Below are 13110 nucleotides of genomic sequence, written 5' to 3'. Positions count from 1 at the left end.
CAACTAGGCCTCATGCCTTTAGAATGCTAAAATTCAAAGTTTATCTCAAAGGACTTCTCCTCCAAACTTATTCTTTGTACATTCCCCTTATTGTGTTGTGAACTTTTTGATGTTTGCTTTTGTGTGATAGGGATTCCACCTTGAGATTGTGAAAAGAGGACCATTATCATGAGTAGCCAAGTTAAGAGACAAGACAAATGGAGATCCTAGGAGCTTGAATTCAATTTGTTGATTGCTTTTTTGTGTGCTAAGTCCAAGGGAAAGGAGCATCTTGAATCATCTCTATGATTCCAAGAAAAGGAACTCCAAGGGTTTACATTTTTCCTCTTATCTTTGTATGCTTTAGGAATAGCTATTCTCTTCTTCTCTCCACTCTAACCAAGCCAAAAATTATTTTCAAAACTTTGACTTTGTTCCAAATTAGAAACCTAGGCCTTAAGCCTTTGACTTTTCAAAATCATTTTCATCAATCCTCATTGTGAATAAATCTTAATCCAACTTTGACTTCATTTCGTAAATAAATCTAACTAGTAAATGTAACTCATTTCAAGTTGTTTTGTGGTTCCAATGGCCACTTATTAAACCTTTTCATAAACATTAGTCATAGGTTTGAGTTATCATATGGTTGATATAAATCTCACCTCATCCTTAGTGGTTGGATTATAAGTCTTCCATGCTTATTATAGGGTTAACCCCTCACTAGCATGTTGAAGCCTTCCTCACATGGTGGATTGTTGGTTTAGGTTGAGTTTTCTCCCTTTGATGACAAAAGACCTTAAGGCTTTTGGTCAAATCAATTCACCAATCTTTGAGATTTTTACCTCGAACTACGAGGTTTTGATCCTCCTTTGTGATGGTACGTATGCAATGGGTTCATCCATTCAAACAACAAAATTTGTAAATATAATCTATTCTCCTCTCATCCCCCCAATATTTTGTATAAATATTTTCACAAATACCAATCTATAACACATATTTACAAAAAGGGTTCCCTTAGAGTCTAAGGATGTTTTGCGTGCGTAAAACCTTCCTATCTCATAACCAACCCCCTTACCTAGATCTCTGACATTTTCATTAGTTTTTGATTTGAAAAACTTCTTACTTGGGTTTTGTTCTCTTTTTAGCCTTTCCTTTGGACAAATAAAAGTGAGGTGGCAACTCGAATTGTATGTTTACGTTTGGTTTAGTTAATAAACCTAAAGGTAATGAAAACCCCGCTACAGAAAATTGGCGACTCTGGTGGTGACTATCTCTCTAGTGGGTTTAGCCTACTTTTTGCTTGTATGTGTTGTATGTTTATTTGTGACATATTTTTGTGCAAATTTGGGATGAATGTATTGTTTGTAATGTATTAATTGCTTGATATATTAATTGCTTGTATGCTTGGTGGTTTCTTGTGAGATGAGTTCTATACCCGAACTCGAGTGCACTTATGATAGGAGAATGGCATAGTCTTGTTGACTTGTGTGGAGTTATTCCTTAACAAGTTAACTTGCAAGTTCATTCACTTGTTGGAGGTCTTGTTGGGATCAATAATGTCACACGAGTAGTCGTGGTTAGGCATTACTCTTTCCAATAGGAACCTTAGAAGCCAAGGACCTTAGATACCTAGCCCATCTTGGCCTATTTTAGGACGTAGTGCGTGTTGGTGTAAGCCCTAGAGGCCAATACTTTTGGTACTTGTATCAAATTATTTATTAATAATAAAAGGCTTTTTCTTTATTATGTCTATTTAATAAATTCCCTAGAATAGATAGTCCGTTTAATGTATCAAGTGTGACTTAATCATGATATCACATTAAACATAAGGACACTATTCTTAAAGTATCCGTAGTCGAGCTTTATTGTGAAGTGGGATAACATTAAAGTATTAAGAATATTATGTATATAGACTGATGATCACATCTCATGGATCATGGATAAGGAGTTATCAAGTCTTAAACATAGGTATGAATATTAAGAGTAATATTTATACTGGATTGACCCGCTATGAGAATACTATATAGAATGTTATGCAAAGTGTCATAAGTTATTCTCATGGTGATAATGGTGTATACCACCCTTCGACCTGAAACCACTATGGACCTTAGATGTAGAGTCGAGTGCCTTATTGCTGATCAAACATTGTCCGTAACTGGATGACCATAAAGACAATTGATGGGTACTCCACGAAGAATGCTAGAATTTTCCCATCCTACGTAACAGGATAAATGTCTATGGGCCTAATATTGAACTGGACAAGGATGACACAGTCTATGCCTTGTGTTCAATATAGACATAAGGGTAAAAGAGTAATTGTACACATAAGTATTATCATAGAAGGATTTGTCAGATCATATGAAATTTTCGTGTCTTGGGTAGTAGTGATGTGTTGCTAGATACCGCTCACTGTTTATTATGTTAAATATGTGATTTAATATAATTGTCAATGCCGCGAAAACCTACAGGGTCACACACAAAAGGACGGATTGATGAGAGATAGAGTAACTAAGGAATACCGTAATGTACGGTGAACTTAAGTGAATTGTATAACATCGTAAGGTACGGTGTACTTAAGTAGAATACAAAATATGGTAAGGTACCACGCGCTTAACTAATTTTGGCATATTGTAAGATATGGGCCACATACACTTGAGTGGGCTTTTTAGCTTGCATCCCACACAAGTGGTTCTATAAATAGAACCCTTGTGTAAAAGAATTTGTGTAGTTGCAATTTTGGTTCTCTCTCTCCCTCTCTCACTCAAAGTCTTCATTCATAGCAGCTAGCACTGAGATTGAAGGAATCCGTTTCTTGTGGATTGAGTAGAGGCGTTGTCATCGTTCAAGGTTCATGATCGCTCCGTAGATTTGCATCAAAGGTTACAACCGCCACAAGAGGTAACAATTCTATCAATGATCATGCCCATTCGTAAGGATTACTAAAGGAGAAATTTTAAATTCCGCTGCATTTTGGATCGCCCTTCTCCTTCAGTAGTATCAGAGCCACTTACGAAACCATGCATCTGATAGCTATTTATTTTCTGTATTTTCTGTATTAATATGATTAAAAGACAGAATGAATCAGAGAAGAAACGAGTAATTAAATTTGGCATCATGTGTGTACGATTTGGATGATTGATGTTGACTATGCTTCGAAATCCGACATTAGTATGGTGAAGCAGCGATACATCGATCGTCCATAGGTTATGCAATTGAAATCGATCAAGTTATATATATGATATAAGTAATCCTGATGTAAAATATGGTATATATGATATACTGTTTCTGTTTCGTTCATTCAAACACTTAATGGTTGTTTTCCTTTGAGCGATCAATGGTCGTTTGCTTCTTGATCCGAGATTAGTATGGTGAAGCAATGACGTGTTGATCAATCATAGTGAATCAACAATCGAGATGTGTTTGACGGTCTGAAATTGGTGCATTAGGGTTAATGACGACACAAGGGTTGTGTTGTCAAAGAGTATGCGATTAGGGTTGTGACTGCGCAAGAGTTGTGCCTTAAAGTATCAAGTGTTGGTGTGAAAAACGACGTCGATTTCAAATGAATTATTCATTAAAATTTTCGGCGCGGGACGCTGATGGATGTGAATGTATGTTGATGCATGTGAAAGACGATTTATGTGATAAATAAGCCGGTGAGATCAGAATAATTGCAAATTCCCTCAAATTAAATATTAAGTTTATGCTTTCCAAGTTTTAGCACTCATCAAGACTAGTATCAGATAATTTAGGTTTCGCCTACGCAAGGTGCATGTTATAGATTAGTAAGGTGCGATGGGATAATTGTAATATCCAATTGCTAAAACAATGGCTCAAACTTAACTAAACAAATTATAATAAGATTATATATGTTTAGAAGCAAGAGTTGAAAATGATCCATGTGATGGATTGGAATAAGGAGTTATTCACCCAACTAAAATATTCTAGAGTTGTATTAGATACAATTGGAAGGAGTTCCTACCTAAATAACCTATTTTTGTGTAATCCGCCTACGCGGACTTAAAACAAAGTGAAATGTGGATCTCGACCCACTAGAAAATCTTCCAACGGGATTTTCCGAATCAAATGGTGAGGGTCATTTGTTTTGAGTAAAATAGTGGGAGCATATTTAATTAAAGGCCTAATTAAATATGTTATTGATACTTATATTTTCATTATTTTCATGTAGATTACCATGACAACAAACACCTCTAACAACATTTTACGATTAATCCTTGACAAGGAAAAATTGTCTGGGACAAATTTTCTGGATTGGCACCGAAATCTAAGGATTATCCTCAAACATGATAGAAAGTTGTATGTCTTGGAGAAACCTATTCCTGAAGAGGAACCTCCTAGTTCTGCACCTAAGGCAGAAAGAGATGCTTATAAGAAGCATGTCAATGATGCCAATGAAACTGCTTGTCTCATGCTAGCTACAATGAACTCAGAGTTGTAAAAGAAACATGAGAACATGGCAGCGTTCGATATGATCGAACACCTGAAGATGCTCTATCAAGAGCAAGCAAGGCATGAAAGGTTTGAAGTTTCAAAAGCCCTTTTTCAAGGAAAGTTAGCTGAGGGAACCCCTGTAGGTCCCCATGTGCTCAAGATGATTGGGTATGTGGAGAACCTTGAGAGGTTGGGTTTTCCCCTCGGAAAGGAACTTGCGACTGATTTGATCTTGCAATCGTTGCCAGATAGATTCAGTCAATTTGTTCTAAATTTCAATATGAATGATATGGACAAATCTCTTCCTGTACTACTAGCCATGTTAAGAACTGCTGAGAAGAATCTGAAGTCAAAAGGGAAGTCCATTCTGATGATCGAAAATGGAAAGAGACAGAACAAAAGACCCACCAAGCAAGGTGATAAAGGGAAAGGAAAGGAAGTTGCCAAACCCAAACCTATTGTTGCTGCTTTGAAGCCTAGTGGAGGCATAGCAAAGGAAGGAACCTTCTTCCATTGCGGTAAGACCAGACACTGGAAGAGAAACTGCCCAAAGTACCTAGAAGATAAGAAGAATGGAGTAGAGACTTCAACTTCAGGTATTTTTGTTATTGAAATTAATTTATCTACTTCTGCATCATGGGTATTAGATACTGGATGCGGTTCTCACATCTGTACCAATGTGCAGGGGCTAAAAAGGAGTAGAGATTTGGCAATAGGTGAAGTTGATCTACGAGTTGGCAATGGAGCAAAGGTTGCTGCTTTAGCTGTAGGAACTTACGTATTGACTTTACCTAGTGGTTTAATGATTCAGTTAGAGAACTGTTATTATGTACCTGCAATAAGCAGGAATATTATTTCCGTTTCTTGTTTGGACAAGTTTGGTTTTTCATTTATAATAAAGAACAATTGTTGCTCAATTTATTTGAATAATGTATTCTATGCTACTGCACAAATGAACAATGGACTATATGTCCATGATCTTGAAATGCCTATTTATAACATTAATACTAAAAGGATGAAATCTAATGAGTTAAATACAACTTACCTTTGGCATTGTCGATTAGGCCACATAAATGAGAAACGCATTTCCAAACTCCATAAAGATGGACTCTTGGACTCTTTTGATTATGAATCATATGAGACATGCAGATCTTGTTTAATTGGAAAGATGAAAAAGTCTCCATTCACAGAAAAGGGTGAAAGAGCTAATGATCTTTTAGCCCTCATACATACTGATGTATGTGGACCACTGAACATACCACCCATAGGAGGTTTTCAGTACTTCATCACATTTACTGATGATTTCAGTAGATATGGTTATGTGTATTTAATGAAACACAAATCAGAGTCCTTTGAAAAGTTCAAGGAATTCAAGAATGAAGTACAAAACCAACTAGGTAAGAATATTAAAAATCTTCAATCAGATCGAGGTGGTGAGTATTTAAGCCTAAAGTTTGATGACCATCTGAAAGAGTGTGGGATCCTATCCCAACTTACTCCTCCTGGAACACCCCAATGGAATGGTGTATCTGAGAGAAGAAATCGAACCCTGTTAGACATGGTCCGATCCATGATGAGTCACGCCGATCTTCCAAACTCATTTTGGAGACATGCACTATTGACAGCAGCTTACACACTTAACCGTGTTCCATCCAAAAAGATTGAGAAGACACCATATGAGATATGGAGTGGTAAGAAACCACATATGTCTTACATGAAGATTTGGGGTTTCGAAGTTTATGTGAAACGACAAATTTCAACTAAGCTTGAGCCCAAATCTGACAAATGCTTATTTGTGGGGTATCCTAAAGAAACAAGAGGGTATTACTTCTACAATCCTTCTGAGGGAAAAGTGTTTGTCGCTCGAACTGGAGTTTTCCTAGAAAAGGATTTTATTTCAAAAGGAATCAGTGGGAGGAAAGTAGAGCTTGAAGAAATTCAAGAATCACAAAGCATCGTTACACCTATGGAGGAATTAGATCAGGAAACACAAGTAGTTGTGGAAGAACAACCTGCTCAATTAGAACAAGACCAGCGTAGGTCAAGCAGGATACGTCACCAACCTGAGAGATATTGATATCTCATAACTAATCAAGGTGATGTATTACTCATGGATCAAGATGAGCCTGTGACCTACCAAGAGACCATAATTGGTCCCGAGTCTGAGAAGTGGCTAGAAGCCATGAAATCTGAAATGGATTCCATGTAAACAAACCAAGTTTGGACCTTGGTAGAGCCTCCTGTAGGAGTTAACCCTATAGGATGCAAGTGGGTCTTCAAAAATAAGACTGACATGGATGGTAAGGTACATACCTATAAGGCAAGACTGGTTGCAAAAGGATATAAACAAATTCATGGGGTTGACTATGATGAAACCTTTTCACTAGTTGCAATGCTTAAATCTGTTCGGATTTTACTTGCTATCGCTGCATATCATGATTATGAAATATGGCAGATGGATGTCAAAACTGCTTTCCTTAATGGGAATCTTCTTAAGGATGTGTACATGACACAACCTGAAGGATTTGACATACCAGAAGAAACCCAAAAGATATATAAGTTACAAAGATCAATTTATGGATTGAAGCAAGCTTCCAGAAGCTGGAATCTTCGTTTTGATGAAATGGTAAAACAATATGGATTCATCAAGAACGAAGATGAGCCTTGTGTTTACAAGAAGGTTAGTGGGAGCATGATCGTTTTCCTAGTATTATATGTAGATGACATATTACTCATTGGAAATGATGTCCCTACCCTGCAACAAGTAAAGTCTTGGTTAGGAAAATGCTTTTCTATGAAGGACCTAGGTGAAGTAGCCTATATATTAGGAATCATAATCTATAGAGATATATCACAAAAACTGCTTGGCCTAAGTCAGAGTACGTACATAGACAAAGTGCTGAGACGCTTTAATATGCATGATTCCAAGAAAGGATTCATACATATGCAACATGGCATGTGTCTATCAAAAACACAATCCCCTTCAACTAAGGAAGAAAGGGATCGCATGAATAAGATTCCACATGCATCTGCAATAGGATCTATCATGTATGCCATGTTCTATACTCGACTAGATGTCTCGTATGCTTTAAGTGCAACGAGTAGGTACCAATCTGATCCTGGTGATGCTCATTGGGTAGCTGTCAAGAATATCCTTAAGTATTTGAGAAGGACTAAGGACTCATTCTTAATATATGTAGGTCAGGAAGAGCTGGTTGTAATTGGATACACCGATGCTAGTTTCCAAACAGATAAGGATGACTTTAGATCGCAATCTGGTTATGTGTTTTGCTTAAATGGTGGCGCTGTGAGCTGGAAAAGTTCAAAGCAAGATATAGTTGCTGATTTTACAATCGAGGCCGAGTATATTGTTTCCTCAAGTGCAATAAAGGAAGTTGTTTGGATCAAAAAGTTCATTAGTGAACTTGGCATAGTTCCTAGCATTATGGATCCCATTGGTCTCTATTGTGATAACAATGGTGCTATCGCACAAGCTAAGGAGCCTAGATCTCATCAACGATCCAAACACATACTTAGGCGTTATCACCTCATTCGAGAGACAATATATAGAGGAGATGTGAAAATAAGAAGAGTACCTACACTTGACAATATTGCTAACCCACTGACAAAGCCTCCTTTGCAGCAGAAGCATGATGGCCATACTAGATCTATGGGCATTAGGGGTATGCCTGATTGGCTCTATTGCTAGTGGGAGATTGTTAGTGTAAGCCCTAGAGGCCAATACTTTTGGTACTTGTATCGAATTATTTATTAATAATAAAAGGATTTTTCTTTATTATGTTTGTTTAATAAAGTCACTAGAATAGATAGTCCGTTTAATGTATCAAGTGTGACTTAATCATGAGATCACATTAAACATAAGGACATTATTCTTAAAGTATCCGTAGTCGAGCTTTATTGTGAAGTGGGATAACATTAAAGCATTAAGACTATTATGTATATAGACTAATGATCACATCTCATGGATCATGGATAAGGAGTTATCAAGTCTTAAACATAGGTATGAATATTAAGAGTAATATTAATACTGGATTGACCCGCTATGAGAATACTATATAGAATGTTATGCAAAGTATCATAAGTTATTCTAATGGTGATAATGGTGTATACCACCATTCGACCTGAAACCACTATGGACCCTAGATGTAAAGTCGAGTGCCTTATTACTAATCAAACATTGTCCGTAACTGGATGACCATAAAGATAGTTGATGGGTACTCCACGAAGCATGCTAAGGGACATGAGTGACCTAGATGGAATTTTCCCATCCTACGTAACAGGATAAATGTCTATGGGCCCAATATTGAACTGGACAAGGATGACACGATCTATGCCTTGTGTTCAATATAGATATAAGGGCAAAAGGGTAATTGTACACATAAGTATTATCACAAAAGGATTTGTCAGATCACATGACATTTTCGTGTCTTGGATAGTAGTGATGTGTTGCTAGATACTGCTCACTGTTTATTATGTTAAATATGTGATTTAATATAATGGCCAATGCTGCGAAAACCTACAGGGTCACACACAAAAGGACGGATTGATGAGAGATAGAGTAACTAAGGAATACCGTAATGTACGGTGCACTTAAGTGAACTGTAGAACATCGTAAGGTATGGTGTACTTAAGTAGAATACGAAATATGGTAAGGTACCACACGCTTAAGTGATTTTAGCATATTGTAAGATATGGGCCACATACACTTGAGTGGGATTTTTAGCTTGCAGCCTACAGAAGTGGTTCTATAAATAGAACCCTTGTGTAGAAGCCTTTATGCAGTTGCAATTTCGTTTCTCTCTCTCTCACACAAAACCTTCATTTGTAGCAGCTAGCACTGAGATTGAAGGAATCCTTTCGTGTGGACTGAGTAGAGGCGTTGTCATCGTTCAACGTTCGTGATCGCTCTGTAGATTTGCATCAAAGGTTACAATCTCCACAAGAGGTAACAATTCTATCATTGATCATGCCCGTTCGTAAGGATCACTAAAGGAGAAATTTTAAATTCCGTTGTGTTTTGGATCGCCCTTCTCCTTTAGTGCGAAGGTCGTTCAAGTGTAAGACTTGAGGCGATTGTTATGCGATACTACACTCATAAGAGTCCCTCTTGAGAATATTTTTTTGGAAGACGAGTGGTCATTTCATCCGATAATATCTGAAAGATGGGATGATGACTATGGGAACCTTTTAGAACATGATTGTAAGGTTTAACCATAGGACACTCCCGTTAGGTGGTTCTTAACCGAGACTCCATGCTCGTGACTTACAACAAACCCGTGATTCGTAGTTGATCCGTTCTTGTATATCCTCAATATCAATGGAACTTGGGTGTTGATAAGGTGTAAACTATAATCCACCAAAATGGATGATTGATATTGATGATGACTTGAGCCATCCCGTGACCTTTGTGTGGTGTCACTTGCTTGATCCTTGAGTGTGATTGTTGCATCCATGCATTCATCTACATTCATATCATCAACAATAAAGGTTTTATAAGAACTTAAGAGGTCTATTTGCAAATTTTCAGACATGGATAAGCAAAGAAGGAATACGGAGAAGTACAGTTTCAGACAACCCGACTTGAAAGAGTTAAGGAGTTTGACATCTTATGTATTGGCGCCTTTGGAGTTAAAAGCTCGCCATGGGAAGCTTCTATCTATTCTTACTACCAAGGTGGATGCGTGTCTGATGAGCGTGTTGGTGCAGTTCTACGATCCTCTGTATCGGTGCTTCACTTTTCCGGATCTCCAGCTTTGGCCTACACTGGAGGAGTATGCCTATCATGTGACTATACCTGTTTTGGATCAGTTGTCGTTCAGTGGTTTAGAGAAGATTCCGTCTTCTCAAGAGATTGCTGACATGCTTCATGTGGATGTATCTGACATTGTTGCCAATATGACTACCAAAGGTGGAATTCAAGGTCTCCCGTATGATTTTTTGTTTACCAAAGCTACTTTGTTTGGGAAGACCATGAGTAAGGAAGCTTTTGAAGCCATATTTGTACTCCTCATCTAAGGGCTAGTGTTATTTCCCAACATCGACAAGTTCGTGGATGCGAACGCTATTAGGATTTTCTATTCTCTTAATCCCATTCTGAATCTGTTGGGTGACACTTATTTCTCTTTGCATGTGAGGAATGCAAAGGGTGGTGGTTCCATTGTATGCTATCTGCCTCTGTTGTACAAGTGATTTATTTTGCACTTGCCTCAGACGCTTGCCTTCAAGGAGAACAAGGGATGTCTACTGTGGTCCACGGGACTCATGTCTCTCGCTAATGATGATATCTTTTGGTATAATCGTGTTTATGTTGGCGTTAAGATTATTGACTCTTGTGGTGAGTTCTCCAATGTACCTCGTCTTGGTACATGTGGTGGAATTAACTACAACCCTGGTTTGGCTCGCCGTCAGCTTGGGTTCCCCTTAAAGGATAAACCTAACAACATTTCGTTGGAAGGCTTGTTCTTTCAAGAGGGTAAAGACCCCCAAAACTTGAAGGTCAGGATAGTCCGCGCCTGGCGCAAGGTTCATAGGAAAGGGAGGAATGTGCTTGGTCCGAAGAATTGTGTTGCTTTAGAACCTTACACCTCTTGGGTAAGGAAGAGAGCTCTTGAGTATTGCGTGTCGTACGAGTATCCGAGACCTACCCCTTTTGTTATGGTTGGGCCTTCAACCCTTCCTAATCAAGGAGTAGTGGAGTGGAAAGACGAAGACCGGTCGCGTGCATGCGTTCGTGAGCGTGAGGAACTTCTTCAGCAGCTCAAGGATAAGGATGCAATGATAGAGTTTCTAGAGCATCAGGTTATTGATGATCCTGATGATGTAGTTACTTCTCTCCTTTCTCACTAGTCTAGGTTTTAGAAAAGGAAGTATGATCATCTCACTAAGGAGAAGGCAGACATGGAAGCAGCTTAAGAGAGAGAGGTGAAGAGGCTTCGTGCGACGTATCTTCCGATCTCGAAGGCTTTGGATGATTGCTTCTAGGGCTCCATAGGATGTTTATTCACCTTTTCTCTTGTATTGTATTTAGTTACCGAAACCGTACTACTTCTTTGGTGTAAAAAGTTTCCAAATATTATATTGCTATGAGTATTCCATATATGTCTTAAAAATTCAATATTTTCAAAACATTTGCAAATAGATCTTTATAAAGTTCCTTCGATAAAAAACAAATCATATGCACAAGCATTGCACGCATCATATGCATAAGCAGGTTTTGGTTCCGAGCTCTGATACAATGGTCTAAGTATTTCCTCTTCATTTATTTTGAAGACAAGCTGACGCACCGGTACAACACCCGAGCGAATCACCAGAAGATCATGGAACATCTTGAGCAAGAGAACAAGGATCTGAAAGAAGAGATTGCCAGGCTGACTGCCATGATGGAGTCAGTTCTTGCCGCACAAAGTCAAGCTTCACCAACTCCTGCAACTCCTCCCGCTAGGACGGTCATCTCCGAAGTGATTACCTCAACAATGCCTGTTGCCACCGCCCACTTCACTCCGAATATGCTAGCTGGGTTCCCTTGAGGAATGCCATCCAACTTTGTACCAGAGGTTTTTGCTCCCACCTTTGCTTCTTTGCCGGCATCTATCCCGGTCCTGTCTGTACCACCACCTGTAGTGCATACCTTACCTCGTGTGGAAGACACCATTTATCATTCTGAGCCATCTGAGGGCCCGGGCATATATGAGAAAATTGATGATATGAAAGATCAATTTCTTGAGTTGCGCAAGGAGTTGAAAACTTTGAGAGGTAAGGACCTTTTTAGGAAGAGTGTTGCTGAATTGTGCTTGGCGCCTAACGTAAAAATCCCAGTTAAATTCAAAGTGCCTGACTTTGATAAGTACAAGGGAAACACGTGTCCACTCAGCCATCTTGTGATGTATGCTCGCAAGATGTCGACCCAAACCGACAATGATCAACTGCTGATTCACTACTTTTAGGACAGCCTGACAGGTGTTGCGCTCTGGTGGTATATGGTGCTAGAGAGTGCAAGCATCCTCAATTTCAATGATCTTTGAGGTGCGTTCGTGAAAAAATATAAATATAATGTGAACATGGCTCCAAACAGGGATCAACTGAGGGCAATGTCCCAGAAAGACAAGGAGACCTTCAAGGAATATGCCTAGAGGTGGCGAGAATTGGCATCTCAGATAGTGCCACCCTTGGAGGAGAAGGAGATGACAAAGATCTTTTTGAAGACTTTGAGCTCTTTCTACTATGAGCGCATGATTGCTAGTGCTCCCTCGGACTTTACCGAAATGGTAAACATGGGGATGAGGCTAAAAGAGGGAGTCCGCAAAGGACGGCTGTCCCGTGATGATGGTTCCTCGGCAAAGAAATATGGGGGATTTTCCAGGAAGAAAGAAGGGGAGACTCATGTTGTTTCTTCCCATATTAAAAGAAGACCCTCTGTGAGGAGAAAAGAAATCCAACCAACTATTAACCAACACCAGGTGGCTCATATAGCACCTGCTTTCAGAGAAGTTCAACAACAACCACAACAACAACAACAACATTGTCAACAATAACAGGCTTACCAGCCTCGCAACAATAACAACGCCAACACCAACAACTATGAGAGGAAGAGGGAGACCTTTGACCTAATTCCTATGACATATGCTGAACTTTATCCTTCCTTAATTGATAGGAAGCTGA

Source organism: Lathyrus oleraceus, chromosome 5 (assembly GCF_024323335.1).
Source record: "Lathyrus oleraceus cultivar Zhongwan6 chromosome 5, CAAS_Psat_ZW6_1.0, whole genome shotgun sequence".
Lineage (NCBI taxonomy): Eukaryota > Viridiplantae > Streptophyta > Magnoliopsida > Fabales > Fabaceae > Lathyrus > Lathyrus oleraceus.
This window is presented reverse-complemented; position numbering follows the sequence as displayed.